The sequence below is a fragment of the Anas platyrhynchos genome, chromosome 13 (genome assembly GCF_047663525.1).
Source record: "Anas platyrhynchos isolate ZD024472 breed Pekin duck chromosome 13, IASCAAS_PekinDuck_T2T, whole genome shotgun sequence".
In the NCBI taxonomy this organism is placed as follows: Eukaryota; Metazoa; Chordata; class Aves; order Anseriformes; family Anatidae; genus Anas; species Anas platyrhynchos.
Window position 1 is genome coordinate 25,316,980 of NC_092599.1, and position 15,768 is coordinate 25,332,747.

Here is a 15,768-nt window from a genome sequence, read left to right on the forward strand (position 1 = left end):
TTCCAGAGTTGCACAATTATCTGTTAATTATTACCTATGATCTAATAGATAATTGTTGCAATTATCTATTGCTGGCGTTAGTAACGGAACACTATTACTTCACTGCCTGCGTTTTTCTGTTTCGTGTGCACAAAGGTACCCAGAACTCACTGCTCCTTTTCTTCTGTCTTTCCAGGGATCGCCCTCTACCTCACTGTCTACTGCACCAATCATGAGGGGGTTGTTGTTATTCTATAATGAGCCTAGCTTTTAAATACACCTTTTCTGGGCGTCACTTTGTGATAGCAAGTTAATTTGTGAGAGCTCCTCAGTCTACATCATGTGGTCGCTTTTTCCAGGTGAAAAAGCGGAGCCGTAAGTGGCAGTACACTAAAGCCCTGGCATGTTGAGATCCAAGAAGAGAGATGTTTGGCCCTCCTTCTCACTCCTGGGAACCATATACCTCAAAACCCACAGAGGATGGGCTATATCTCAGAGAAATCTTGGGAAAGGAGAGCATGAAGAGCACGTTTGCAAATTTATTTCTCCCTGGGCTTCTTCTGCTTCTCCAAGAAATACGAGTTTGAATAGAACTTTGGCAGCAGTACTTCTGGTGTTTTACTCCTACCACATTTAAAACTCCTACAAAAAACTGAAACGTTAGACTAAAAAGCAGCTCTTTCCGTTCTGCTTTCTAAAGTTGCACGTTTTCCTCATGCAAAACAACAGGGGAATGTAAGCTAGAAACGGAAATGCTGAATGTAAAACAAAACAAAACAAACCTCAGCCCTCCAGGACAAAAGCCAATAACTGCTACAAAGTCCTTTTTAAAATGCTGATTAGGTTTCAAGGTGATACCGCTTTAAATAAGCATAATTGTGTGTCCGTAGGCAGAAGCTGAATAATGACAGGATGAACTTCTATACTTCATGTTTTGTTACTGTCTTACTGTAGCACACAGGGACTTGTTACCTATAGGGAAACCACTAACCTAATGGAGGGTTTAAAACATAAGCTAGTTTGTTATACCAAAATGACTGAGAGAACAAAGCATAAAGTGCTTTCAGATTTCTAGCACGCCTTGATTGCTATCCATTAAACTTCACACACGTTAAACAAAACACAGTAAATAAGAAAACTCCTAGTCCCACAGCTGGCAAATTGTGTGCAGAGGTTGTAACTAGAACTTTTTTCCCTTGACATTTTACATTTAAGATTGATTTTAAATCCATTCTATACACACTTTCCGTTCCTGAAAAAACAATACGCAAACCTGAAAAATGCATTTACATGAGAAATGAAGTCGTCCTTGTCCGATTGGAAGACTAAGGTGACAGCTCCTGGGCTCAGGGATTTTCAGATAAGCTCCGATCTTCACCAGTGACAGCTCCTTTTTTCGGATTGAAAGAGAAAATGTTTCAGCAACGCATTGAAAACACATTTAAGGGACAAGAAACAAAATCAAGACTGCAGTGAGAAGGAGAACAGAAAAACAATACTGGGGAAGAAGAAAGGAAAAGGAAAAGGAAAAGGAAAAGGAAAAGGAAAAGGAAAAGGAAAAGGAAAAGGAAAAGGAAAAGGAAAAGGAAAAGGAAAAGGAAAAGGAAAAGGAAAAGGAAAAGGAAAAGGAAAAGGAAAAGGAAAAGGAAAAAGGAAAAAGGAAAAAGGAAAGGCCTTGATCTTTATACTGACCAATGAGATAAGCCTTACACATTTTTAAGTTTATTTTTGACAACTGAATGAGGCGTTACCAGGTATTAAGTACGATTCAAGAGCAAATATTAACACTAGAAAGAAGAAATCCGATCCACCACCACTTTTTCAAAATACATCCATTTCTAATGTGGAGATAACGTCTCTCTGACAAGGTAGTAGAAAAACTGTAAATACCGACAGAGCTTCCTCTCCCGATGTTCCATATACATACCGATGCTGTTCCTACACCTACGCTCTGAGCATAAATTTATGTTGACATGAGTATCGGGTGTTACTCCTCTCTTTGTTTGCCTTGAGAGACACACCTCTTGTCCACTGAAAAGTAAACTCAAGATTCCAGATCAGTTAAGACAGTTGCTATCCCCCCATTCAGAGTTCTGCAGCAGCACTGTTCAGATGTGTTTAGCAGTCTCTTTAGAAAACGTTATCACTTAGGACCTGCTTCTCAGTAGGTACACGTTTGGCCTCCGCTTAGCGGAGAGTCAATCCCAGCTTAAGCTTTCGTACAAGAGCCCCTTCACGAAACAGACTTGGGCCCTGACATAACTGAGCTTAACCTTTAACCTTGAAGCTTCCTTAAAGAAGGAAGCAGCACCCAGGCCAGGAAATAGAAATTAATTGTCACTTTACCCTGAAACGCAGTGAGCTATTCTGTGCTGGCAGGATTGCTGCCGGGCTGGCCGACGAGGCGGCGGGCAGCTCCCCGGGGCCACAGGGCCTGTCACAGGGAGCCGCCGGGGGTCTCCAAGGTCCGGGAACAGCGGCAACAGCGGCAACAGCGAGGACAGAGGGGACAGCAGCAACAGCAGCAGCCACCTCAGCCAGGGCCGTCTCCACAACCGCCAAAACGGTCTCGGAATGCTGCCGAACTCGGAGCTCCAGCGTGACGCCTTTTGAACCTGGCCGCTGGAAGGACCTGCTTTTTGACTCTCCTTCTCTTCACTAGGAGCATGTTCCCTCTTGCTTTGGTAATGCTCTTTCTCAGTGTTTTTAGTCTTGTCCTTTCTACCTTGGCATCTCTCTGCAATAGCTGAGGAGGAAAGCTTTTTAGAGCTACATTCAGTGTCACACTTGAGAGAGGAAGTTTGCCGCAATTTCTCACCAGGCTCAGAAGACTCTTTGCCGTACAAAACATTTTCTTTTGAAATGAGGTCACGTTCTTTTGATCTTCTTGGTTTCTCCTTGTCTCCACCATCATCACATTGGTACTCTGCGAGGTATTCATCCTTCCCAGTAGATTTCAGAGGGTCCGCGACACTGCACAAAATAAAATCACATTTCTCACTTCTGCTGAAGGACGTGAAGATTAACAGTAAAACCTTCCAAAGGCAAACAAACAAACAAAAACCTCCAGACTACAGGAACACTCGCAAAGATATGCCATTTAGAAACCTCTCCTGTGATTAGGACACCTTCTCCAGCTCCCAGAGAAAGTGTTTTTTCCCCTCTTGCTTCTGAAGCCATTGCACTAAAAAAGCAAACGCATCTGTCTCCCTCCACATGCTGCTGCTCTGAATAAGAGCCAGAAGGTTGAAAACCACCCTATTTGGTCTCACAACATAGCCGAAAAAAACACCAGTTGAAACAGAGTTTTCTACCTCTCTCCCACAAATTTACATTCACATATCCTGTGACTGCAAAAATAGAAGGCGGGGCTCAGGAGGAACAGCCAGTGTTGGAAATGAAAAAAAGCAGCCTCTTTCTTCAGAGTCTTAAGCCTATGCTACTAAGAAAAACAAAACAAAACAAAACAAAACAAAAGGAGAGGAGAACAACAGCGGGAAATTTACCTATTCTCCAGGTGTTCAATTGCAAAGCCTCCTCTGGAGGATCAACAGCTGTGAATTCAGCGTGCTTAGGAGAAATCAGATCTACGTCTGAACCACAACTACTTCAGTAGCATCACTAACTTATGTTACTCTGAAGAAGCAGTCAGCACCGTTTCTATGTTAGGAAATAGCTGAACACAGTCTGTTATTCACAGGAATTATTCAGGCAGACTTCTTTAGGAAGGCTGGGTTTCACTAGAACATTACTCCGCGAGTCCCTTCTATTCCTTTTCCCCTTAGAATCTGGGGATGTTTCAGCTAAAAAGGAGGGCAGAAACACTCTCCGTAGGTCTCCACCATGTAGTAAAACAGTGCTGTGTACCTGGTTAACCTCTGCAGCCAGCAAAGCATTTCTATTTGCAGCAGTGCCCTGACCCCAGCCTCTTGCTGAGCTCCGTCCTGTGCTGCTCGGATGCTCCCGCTGCTCAGACACGGGGGCTTAGAGAGCCACCGGGCCAGCACAAGCCCCCGAGCTCACTGTCAAACTTCACTTTTGGCATCTTTCACTTCACCAGCGCCACCGGACGAGGAGCCCAGCAATGCCTGACGCCGCTCCGGGCTCACCTAAACGCGGGGCAGGAAATTCAGATTCAAAGCTGCGAAGGTTTTTCTTAGTGAAAGCATGGAATGAGTGGCCATCGGTGACTAACCTTACAGGAAGGCATTCACTTTGTGAATGCTGCAGTGAGTGAAGACTGAAGGCGTTTTCTGAGTGACCTAAGGAGAGCCCTCCCCGAAAAGCAGGACGTTTTATTGTCTATGTAACATCTCCTTTGAAGGCTCGAGCACGAGATCCACCAGGTTTAAAGTCTCAAGACACGGATCTGCCACCACAGAAGCAATACATTTCATCTACTAAGCCTAAATACCATATTTTGCCTCCTCTGTAGGTTTAAAAAAACACGGCCACGCTTGAAGGAATGCATTCTCAGATATTCTACGTATTTACAGTGCTTTAATTAATACCACAGACATGTTGTGCTGTTTAGGGGAATTTGCAATTACATTTTCATTTCCAACCAAACGCAGCCTGACACAAATTGGGAGCAACAGGAACTAATCATCTGGAAGCCGGGATATGCATCATTCGCCATTTTCTAAGAAAATGACAAAAATATAAAACCCCAGCAGTCTGAGAACGTGAGCATTGAGGTAAAGGCCTGATCAAACAAACGCGCCCAACTATGATTTGTCCTTTTAACTCAGCAAAAGTCTGCAAACTGCCATGGTAGCAAATGAGGAGAAGGAGCTGGTATTTACAGAAGTTGCAGCTGAAGATTCAGATAAACCATTCGGGTCGACGCTCCCTTCCTGCAGGTTTAAGCTGCGGTCACATCGCCTATTTCAAACCCTTTTGATTTCTACCAGTCACCCCACCTATTTTGCACGTTTTCCAATCAATGAATTCGCTACATGATTTCTGGGGCACAAGAGCAGGCCTGGTGAAGAGGAGCATGCCTGGGGCCATCATTCAATCAAATCAAAAGCGTCCAGGAGAAGCCCGGTTTCTGCTAAGAAGCAGAAACCCCCCGAGTTTTCAGGCGGGCTCCGCTCAGCTCCCCTTGTGACTGCTGCTCGGGACACGACCCTGCCTTGCTCAGCACCCTCGACTCCAGCAGGTGCTGCTGCTGGCAGCTGCCCTATGTATACAAAAAAAGAAGAAACCAACACAGTATTTTCCTGCTTTTAAGTATATCCCAAAGATTTACTAGGCATTGTGACGTTCTGCAGAAGCCCACAGCTGTAACTAAGGTTTGTGGGGTGTAGAGGGGCTGGGGGCTAAACAAGGCCAAGAAGAGCCACATCTCCTCCCCATTTGTCTCCCCTGTACTCTTTTTAGGACATCCAACATTCCCAGATCTCGTTTTGTCCCAGTGACCAAACAGGAGCCTGGCACTCATGCACTACGCCTTAAAACCTCTACAAACCGTGCGCCTAAGTCACAGCACTCATTATAAGCCTGTTGAGGGATTTCTTGAAACAGCAAAAATCCCATGGCTTGCTGTAGCTGAGCAAACCAAGCTACCAGGGCAACTATGAGAAGTTCCCATGACAGTGTTCCCACATCGCCCAATTGAGGAATTCAGAAAAATATTGTTACCAGTAGCTGGCTTCAAGGACAAGGTCTATGTGACTGCTAATCACAAGGGGGTTGTTTTCTTGCAGGTGGGGTTGTTTTCTTGCAGTTGTTTGTCTGAGTGCTTTTGACCAATAATCTTGTGTGAAACACTGTCCACCCCTGTTAAGTTCTCTATAAAAGTTGGGCTATTCGGGCAATAAAATGGAGCATGATCTGACTCTACTGTGTGTCTGTCGTGCTTTCGGCCGTGCTTCCTGCAACATATGGCGCCCGAACAGGCTGATACCTGAACAGGACCCGAACAGGACATCGCAGCTTCGCCGGGACAAACATCGCAGCGCAGCGGGACACCAGCAGCACCGGCACATCGGAACGCAGGGGGACCAGGAAACCAGCGGCACCGGGACCGGCGGCGCCGGGACCAGCGGCGCCGCGATCTCGCCGCGCTGTCGGGACTTCGGAGCACCCATCCGACCGGCGCTTGAGCAGACCAGACACCGGCCAGGAAACACGGTACACAGGCCTCACGGTGAGACGCGGTACTCCCGCTGAGAGACGCAGAAAACGGTGGGAAACGGGGTTTTGCGGCGGGACGTGGAATTGCGGAGGGCCGCGGGAAACGGAGTTGCGGCGGGACGTGGAATTGCGGAGGGCCGCGGGAAACGGAGTCGCGGCGGGACGTGGAATTGCGGAGGGCCGCGGGAAACGGAGTCGCGGCGGGACGTGGAATTGCGGAGGGCCGCGGGAAACGGAGTCGCGGCGGGACGTGGAATTGCGGAGGGCCGCGGGAAACGGAGTCGCGGCGGGACGTGGAATTGCGGAGGGCCGCGGGAAATTGACGTGATCACGGTGCGATGCGGGACATCCGAGATCGAGCTGCTACGGGAGACCAGAGACATCAGTGGACAACGGCAGCCGACCCTCACCGTGTGGCGAGTCGGCACAGAGCAGAGGGGCGGACATCAGGACCCTGCAGCCTGTCTGACGTAACCATGGAGGCAGCGGCGGCTGTGCTGCTTCTCTTTGGCATTCTTTTTATAAGAGGTTTATCTTGCAATGCAAAAAAGACTATTCGTCCCCAGATCGGTGTTATAACTATGTTTCTGGATAACATTCCGTGGGGTTGCCTCAGTCTACGGACTATTAATGACGATTTAGCTCTATTGCAGAGCAGGAGTGCAGAGACGCAGATTACACTGCCAAATGACCACCGTCAGGCTCGTTCACAAACAGCTTCTAGGATTGCAGCCGGCACTGCCTGCAGCCGTATAGCAGACGTTACACTCTCTTTCCTAACTAGTAATCATGTGTCTTATCCATTTGTGGTGAATGGTCAGTGGCAAAAAGAAAAGGGGGAGAGTAAGGGGCGGCAAAGACAGAAACGGTACCAGGAGGATGCCACTGACACTACTAGCACGGGTAATAGGAGTAGTATAAGTGACATAGGTGCAGGGCGGCGGCAGGCACTGCCGCGCTGTGGGGCATTCTGCCTGCTGCTCGCCCTCACCTGCCTATGCACTGCTGCCGACAGTGCTAGAGCAAAATGTGAAGACTGCTCAGACGGCAGTGATGAGAGTGCTTGTGTGAAGAAGACGTGTGCTGAATCTGACTTTGTGTGCAACAGTGGTCAGTGTGTGCCAAACAGATGGCAGTGTGATGGGGATCCGGACTGTGAAAATGGGTCTGATGAGATTGCTGATCTGTGTTATATGAGAACATGCCAGGTAAATGAAATCAGCTGTGGTCCTCAGTCAACCCAGTGTATCCTGGTGTCCTGGAAATGTGATGGTGAAAAAGACTGTAACAGAGATCCTGATTGCAAGGATGGAAGTGATGAAATTAACTGCCCTTCTCAGACCTGCAGGCCAGACCAGTTCAGATGTGAAGATGGGAACTGTGTCCATGGGAGTAGGCAGTGAAGTGGTGTGAGAGACTGTCTGGATGGCACTGATGAAGCAAACTGTAATGATGTTATTCAGTGCTCAGGACCTGGCAAATTCAAGTGCAGAAGTGGAGAATGCATAGATATCAATAAAGTGTGTAACCAGCAGAGAGACTGCAAGGACTGGGGTGATGAGCCCCTGAAGGAATGCAACATACATGAATGTGACTGTCCAGCTGGGTTTGAGTTTGTAGACAAGAGAAACTGTGGAGATATTGATGAATGTCAAAACCCTGGTATCTGTAGTCAAATCTGTATCAACCTGAAAGGTGGCTACAAATGTGAATGTAGCCGTGGCTATCAGGTGAATCCTGCTACAGGAACCGGGAAAGGGCCATACTGGTACAAAAACACAAATAACACCTGTGATTACAATGACGCTGCTAAGCAGGGTTTAGGGGTTTGTAGCATGGAGACAAGGGGTAACAATTACAGTGTTTGGAACAATTGTGCAGCTTTGGCCTTACCTCCTGATGTGCTTCTGATTTGTGGGGATGGGGCCTGGCAAGGTATCCCTGCAAATGCTATCAGATGTCCATGTTACTTAGATAAACTCATTGTATTTGCTCCTAGCTTGTTACAGTTGCGTGAGATCACCAGACATAAATGGGCATTGCTTGCATCGGATTGCAATGATAATGTTGAATTGTGTGGGGTTGCAGCTAGAGCGGCATTGGCAATTTCAGTGCCTGGGGTGGCATCTGCGGCCGCACGTAACAACTTAGAAAAATTGGTATGCTGGGCCAAGAGGCAAGCCTATGCCACGACAGAGATACTTGAGGAGATGTTACCAGATCAAAATAGTCTGCGACATCTGCTTTTACAGGATCAAGCTGCTATTGACATCTTGCTTTTGGCTCAAAGGAATGGGTGTGAGGACTTTAAGGGAATGTACTGTTTAAACCTTTCTGATCATAATGAGTCAATTCACAAATCCATTACTTTCCTGAAAGAGCATATGAGAAAGATTCAGTATGGTATCAATCCTTTCAATCAATGGTTCACTGACTTGTTTGAAACAAGGTGTAGATGGTTGCTGGGTTTAGTCACAAGGGGATTAAGGATTTGGTTTATGGTGGTGGTAATCATCGTTGTGTGTTGTAAGTATAGCTAAAGAGTCACTTGTAAAACTGCTGTGTCGGGCTTGGTTTGCTCAAAAGAAGAAGGGGGAGTTGTTGAGGGATTTCTTGAAACAGCAAAAATCCCATGGCTTGCTGTAGCTGAGCAAACCAAGCTACCAGGGCAACTATGAGAAGTTCCCATGACAGTGTTCCCACATCGCCCAATTGAGGAATTCAGAAAAATATTGTTACCAGTAGCTGGCTTCAAGGACAAGGTCTATGTGACTGCTAATCACAAGGGGGTTGTTTTCTTGCAGGTGGGGTTGTTTTCTTGCAGTTGTTTGTCTGAGTGCTTTTGACCAATAATCTTGTGTGAAACACTGTCCACCCCTGTTAAGTTCTCTATAAAAGTTAGGCTATTCGGGCAATAAAATGGAGCATGATCTGACTCTACTGTGTGTCTGTCGTGCTTTCGGCCGTGCTTCCTGCAACATAAGCTGGCAGCTCTTTCTGGTCTCACAAACTATATGTGGCTTGAGAGATGCTCTCCAGATTCAGGGCGCTGAACACCTGCAGCCTTTGCCATAACCATGACAAAGTTCAGGAGCTCCCTGCTGGCTCCAAGGCTGGCTCCAGCAGCGGCTTCAAGCTGTGGGTCAAGAAGGCCAAGGCACCCAACGAGAACCTGCAACACCAAGTGGCTTTCTGGAACGGCTCCAAACACAACTGGAAGCCTGTTGGTTTTTTTGGAAGTGAGCTCTTCTGGACCTGTTAGGTGCAAGCAGAAGTCAAACTTTCAAAGCATGTTTGCATCATTAAGCTCTCCATGATCCATCTCCAAGGTCTTCTAAGAGCTAGTAGCAACGTGGTCAGAGTTCTTGCCTGTTTTTCCCTTCACGTTCTCCCACGTCAGCAGCCGTGTGCTCCCTTTGGGCTGACTTCCAGAGCTGGGTAGAAAGGATCCCCTGGAAGCAGAGATGCTGCTTTATGCAACACCTTGCAGCTCACTGCACTCTGAAGGGTACACGAAAAGAGGTGAGTGGTCCTGGTGTGGTTCCTTCCAGCTCTCAGAAAGGCAAGAGAACTGGAAATGAACCATTAGCCAAAGGGAGGCACGGCGCAGCGTTACGAAATGCCATCTGGCTGCTACAGGATAAGGAAAGGAGGCATTTTTGGTGGCTCCCATCTCCACAGAAAAAGAAACAACTATTTATGCAGCAGAGTGGTTGGAGTATTTCAGGAGGCCCTGAGCTACCCCAAAAACCAACAACGAAACCACAAACCAAACCGAAACCAAACCAAACTAACATGATGGACTGCAATAAAAGATGAACATCAGAATTAATACTACCAATGACAATAAAGATGTTGAAAACTTGAGTCATCACATCCCTTGTGTAGACTGCAGGAGGAAGCACCTTTAGTGCCTGATGTGACAGTGTCAGAAAGTTAATTAATAACACCACAAAACTGGATTCCTGTGAGCACACACTCGGCAAAGGTGATACAACCGACAGCCGGACTTGAACACTGATACTGGTACCTGACTGGGAAACAGCGAGGAAACAAAGGGAGGAGGGGAAACCGTGCTATCCTGAAAATTGCATCACTTGTTTACAAGTCACCGGCAACTCCGAGGCAAACCATCTCGGGCATTTATGGATCAGTGACCTCACGTCTCTGGCACAGGACGGAGAGGGAATACCGACCGTGAGTTCACAGAAGGGAACAGCGCGTCCAGGCCCTCCTGCACTGCGCCAAATGTGGTCAGAATGTCCCCTCCCCTCATCACCCCAAAACTTATCACGTAGGACTTCTATTAAACAGACCCCAAAGAGCTCGTTCTGTCAATTTTGCAACAGGCTCAGGATTTCTCAGAATTAGAGAGGCTAATTTCATAATATACAAAAATACTGCATCTGGCACAGGGGAATTCTCAGCTAGACTTCAGCCTTGAGACACAAAGCGAAACTGACCATAGAAATAGAGATTGGCCAGAGCTCAGCCACAAGCGAGTATGCCTCAGTTATATTTATTACCTGCAAGCAGAACTAGAAAAACAGTTTACACTGACTTGCTGCTTTAGAAGTTAGTTCCATAAAGACGGAAGAAATTCTCAACTCAAACTTGAAGAAAGCATCAGACTTCAAAACCAGTCGTAGATCTTTGAAGTAAGACTGTTATGAATTCAGAAGTCGCATCCAAACAAAAAGATCATTTATATTAATGGTAACTAGATTAAAAAAAAAATTAATCCTGTCCCTCAGGCTTTGTAAGTGACTGGGGAGAAAACAGCGCAAGGATAGTAATAAGCCTAAGTGAAACACCACAAACTGCTAAGGGAAGCAAAAGACCCAAGGAAACAGCCTTTTTGGTACATTAGGAACAAAAGGAATCCTAACAACAGCACAAAGTCCATCACTTGACAGAAATTCTTCAGCGTAGAGAAATTTACAAAAGGCAGAACCGTTCAAAAGCCAGCTCTAACAGGCTCCAGGGACGCGTGGACACGCAGCGATAAACATCGGTTTTCCCAGTAATAACCAGCAGAGATAAATGACGACAATTACGGCTAGCAAACGGAGCGCTGGATGCAGCTGAAGCAGGCACAGGTCATCGAGGGCTTGGCAAGAGAAGAGAGAGCCCAGGAGAGCCACAAGAAGCATTCAAGGAGTAGGAAAGCCTCACAAAGAGAATGCGTGCCCTACCTCCAAGTGTTATGTCTCAAACTTGTCTTTGTTAAACAAGCACAGTGCACAGGTGCTTTACGGAAATGCAGAGGGCTTTTTGGCTGAGGAAAGCTAGTAGGACTGCCAGCCTGAAGTTAGCAGTCACCTCGTTTAGAAAAAATGGCACCTCCTTCTAACGAGCTCCGGAGAACCCAATTAACAGCGTAACTGGCAGAGGCTGCCTTGCTGGCAATGTTTCAAGACGGTAACAAATGGGTTTTCTACTTAATGTCTGCTTGTTCGGGGAGGTTTGGACTTACAGCCTATGGCATTTGGGTCCTGGGGTTTGCCTCATACAGGTTGTTCTCCACAGCTGGACCAGGTTCCTCAGAGCACCCACCAGCTCCTCGTGCGTGAAACCCCTCTGAGCAAACACCAACACAGCACAGGCTGCTGCTTAACACCAGCAGCGCAGCTTTCCAAACTCCCCTCTCCTTTCCCCCTCCAGCGGGCTGCTCGTGTTCACCTCAGGCCTTCCACAACAAAGCCCCCTTTGCACGGATCGCCGTGCACTTTGACAGCCCCAAGGCGCTCTCTGGGGCGCCTGTCCCGGCTGGGACCGCCACCTCAGCCTTGACTCACCCTTCAACGAAGCCAAACTCCTCCGTCAAGCCTGACGGGGAGCCCCAGCACCTACCGGGCAGCGCTGACAGCCGCAGCCTCTCCGCTCCCTCAGCGCCCCGCCGCCGCCTCCATTAGGCGCCTCGCCTCGCCCCGCCGGCTGCCGATCTCCAGCGCCGCGCAGCACCTGGGGGACAGCCGGGCGTCAGGGCGGCCCCCGGCACCGCAAAAACCCCCGGCAGGGCTGGGGACATGGCCCCGCTCCCCTCCCACCGCCACACCGAGCGCGTGTGTGTATATATAGAGGGGGGGGGAGCCCGGTCTCGGCTGGCTCCGTCCCGTTTCAAGGCACGGAAAGCGAAGTTGCTCGCCCTGCCCGAGTGCCCCCCATACCCCCGGCTCTGTCACAGCCCAACCGCGCCCCGTTCCCCCCTCACAGAGCCGGGGAAGGGGTGCTCGCAGCCGCCCCTCTCCTCAGGGCCGGCCGGGGGAGCGCCTCGCCTTCTCCCCGGGGGTCTCCCGTGGCCGCTTGGGGTCGCCTCCCGCAGCCGCCTCGCCCCCCTCTCCTCTCAGCCCCGCCGCCTGCCTCCTCCTCCGCCGCCGCCGTTTTGCGTCTCCGGGAGTCGTCCGCTGCCGGCGGGGCGGGCGCTGAGCCGTCGCCGAGTCCCAGCTCCGCCGGCCGCCCGGGCCCTCGCCTCGCAGCCCGCGGCGCCCACTCGCATCCTCCCGGCGCCTCGCAGCCTCCCCGCCCCGTCCCCGGGAGGGTTTGAGAGCCGGGCAGGGCCGGGCAGGGCCGGGCAGGGCCGGGCAGGGCCGGGCAGCGGCGGGCAGCGGCGGGCCGCGGTGCCTCAGCCTCCCCCGGCAGGGAGCGGGGCGGAGCCGCTCCGCCCGGCAGGCGGCGGCCGGCCCGGCCCGGCTCGGCTCGCCTCGGCTCAGGGCATAAAGGCGCTGAGGGCGCCCGGCTCCCCGACCTCGGCTTCTTCTCCAGCCCCGAGTTCCCCTCAGGTGCCCGGTGCTGAGGGAGGAATGCCCTCCGGGGCTGGCTGGGACACCCCCAAAACCTTTGGAGAAAAAACAAACAAACAGCGAACAAACAAAAAACCCACCCCCAACCCCCTTTTTTTCCACCTCCAAGTTGAATAAAGAGGAGCTCTTCCTTCAGTACGTGTCCAGATATCTGAGTCTACGTTTTGCTTTAACTCCCACTACGTACTTCTCTTCAATACGCTGTGTTTCCACATACCGCTGCTTTTAGCAATGTTTTTACCTCAGACGCTAAAAGTTGATCTTTTCCCCAAGTCAGAAAAACCAGAATGGGGCTTCTGGGAACCCTTAGCTGTGACAGCTGTTCATGTACAACCGAGATTTACGCCTTTATATATATTTAACTGTGAAGGTCTTCTTCTCTCCCGACTAATAATGGGGAGAAGTTTGCCCAAAACTTCGAAGAGCAAAAGTTTTGATGCCAGGAACGCTCCTGCTTCCTCGTTGCCTGTCATTCCCTTTTAAGTATGAAATTTTCCAGTTGCAATGCAATGAGCTGACTGTGGTTCCATAGGTAAAGATGCATTTAGGATACCAGGTTTTCAACATCGTCTTGAAGTGGATAAGAAGAAACACATTTTTGCCTCAGTGATATGTTTTTTCCTCTCCTTTGCCTGGAGATGCAATGAAAGCTTCCTGTTGTCCGCTCAACACAGGCACCTTCTTCACGGTAGCTTTTTAAATACAGTGCTAACAACACAGCTCTTTGTTCCCTTCTGTACGTCTACTGAAACGCAGATTAGGTGCCAGGCGTAGGTCAGTCTTGGAAAAAGCTTCCACCCCTAATGTTATAAGTTAGACCACACAATTTTCTGGTCTATTGAAATTATTTTATTAATCAAGTAAGCAGACACAAGCAAAACAGCGCTGGGTGGCTGGGGAGTCTCCGCTCCACCACAGCACGCAACTTCCCCTTTCCAGTGTCGCTGTTTTAGAGCATTCAAGTTCTGGCTTGTCGAGACTTGACCTGTCGACTTGTCGACTTGTCGAGACTTGTTCTGAGGCTGCGCAGTCTGTTGTTGGGGGTCGTTATTCTTCCTCCGGTGATCATGCGTTGTGCTTGTGTTCAGGTGGGGGCAAAATAGGATGTCTTGAGGTGGGTGGGTGGTATCTTACAAAATCCTTGTTTTAACAAGGATTTAACAAGATGTTTACCCAACCCTCCTTCCCCATTTGTCCCCATGTTACAATGCCATGAGTTGTGAAACCTTATCTCCTCAGTAGATTCTTTAAATTCTCAAGGACAATGAACAAGCCCCTACTAATTTATCACAATCCCTCCTTTTTCTTTTTCTAACATATTTTGTTCATTGAATTTTTGCAATATTTTCTTGCTGAGCATCAAAGTTTCTGCGTCGTCCTCCTCCTGCTCAAGAGATTCATACTTAGCATACACAAGCATAAGATGAGCAGCTTCCAATTGTCTTTTCACAATTGCAATTACTCGATTGAATATACATGGTCCAAAAGTCAGTGTTAATATAAGTAACAACAAGGGCCCCGCTATGGTTGTTAGCAGTGTAGTAAGCTAAGGTGAGTAATTAAACCAGGATTCATACCAATTCTGAGGAGCCTCATTTTCCCTTTTGCGTTTTTCTGATCCTTCCCGCAATTTAGTCATTGTATCTCTTACCACCCCAGTATGATGTTTACCAGATGGTATTCAGCCACTGTGTGATGGGTATACATATACTCTTCAGTGTGGTATAGAATCCTTGGTATAATGACCACCTGTACACAAAAATTGTGAGATGTGTTAAACAATTTTAAAGATAGGCAAGGAGTGACTCTCAACAATGAACATACCCACCTAGTGTTATTTGCAGGAATTAATCATTTGTGTGTTTGGTACTTTTTTTTTTTTTTTTTTTTTTTTTCAGTGGCATGGCACAGATCATTTTTATCTCTTGGAACTGTGCCGATACATCTACCTTTTCCCATAACTTGAGTCAAAGTTATCCCAATTTCCTGACCCCAACTGCACTTGGAAGGATTTGACTCGTTTGAATATTCAGACCTCCCCATATCTCCTATAGCTTCATAATATGGGGGCTTAACACTTACACATAGCCAGCACCCTTCAGTTATCTCAGGATTAGTTCGATTTAGTACCTGGAAACTAGCATTTATAACTTTCCACATACTACTCTCGGGTACAACCCCTTTCTTTTTTTTTTTTTTTTTTTCACAATGCTTGGAAGCAGTGTGGGTAAGGATAACTCTGTTGACTTATTAGAAAACACTGTAGTAGGTTGGGCAGTCCCAGGTATCTTTACAGTCTGGACAACCAAACCTTCCCCTAATAACTCTTTATTAGGCCCGACTACCTTGGAAGTCTCGGGTTTTTCCTTCTTTATTGGTATGAGTCCTCCCCTATCTGTTCCATGTTAGTAAAATCTGACATTTTTCCCTAGTACCCAGCTAGTATCGTCTGAGTTTGTTATATTTATATACAGAACCTTGCAAATTTCTTTATTTCCGTGGAAGGTTCCTGTATACCCTATACCATGCCCTCGCCACCTGTAACAAGGATCCAATTGTCGGTTACAACCTTGCAGCCCATATCCCACTTGTAAGAATTTATCCTGACCAGCCCCGAGTGTCCAGTCTGTAGCAATGGTTTCACACCCCCGGTATGCACAATAATACACATTCAGGCATTTACAGTACCCCTTTCCCAGGTTAGAACTTGGGCAGAAATAAAATCCCATATATTCCCAGCATCAGGGCCTCGAGATCAGCTGACATAGTGTAGAAGTAAAGCTTGGTCCCCCCCGATGTTATCTGGGTTGCAATAACCTGTTGATCTTCGAATCGACTTAAAGTC

At 48.1% G+C, this 15,768-nt stretch overlaps 1 long non-coding RNA gene across 1 annotated transcript; it reads right to left on the minus strand.

Moving 5' to 3' along the window:
- Positions 1 to 1,273: 1,273 nt before the first annotated feature.
- On the minus strand, positions 1,274 to 12,941 carry LOC113841638 (uncharacterized). Its single transcript, XR_011812608.1, has 4 exons — positions 12,484 to 12,941; positions 11,974 to 12,084; positions 2,798 to 2,952; positions 1,274 to 2,725 (listed from the first exon to the last, which is right to left on the minus strand). It is a non-coding gene; the product is annotated as an uncharacterized lncRNA (long non-coding RNA).
- Between the last annotated feature and the right edge of the window lie 2,827 nt (positions 12,942 to 15,768).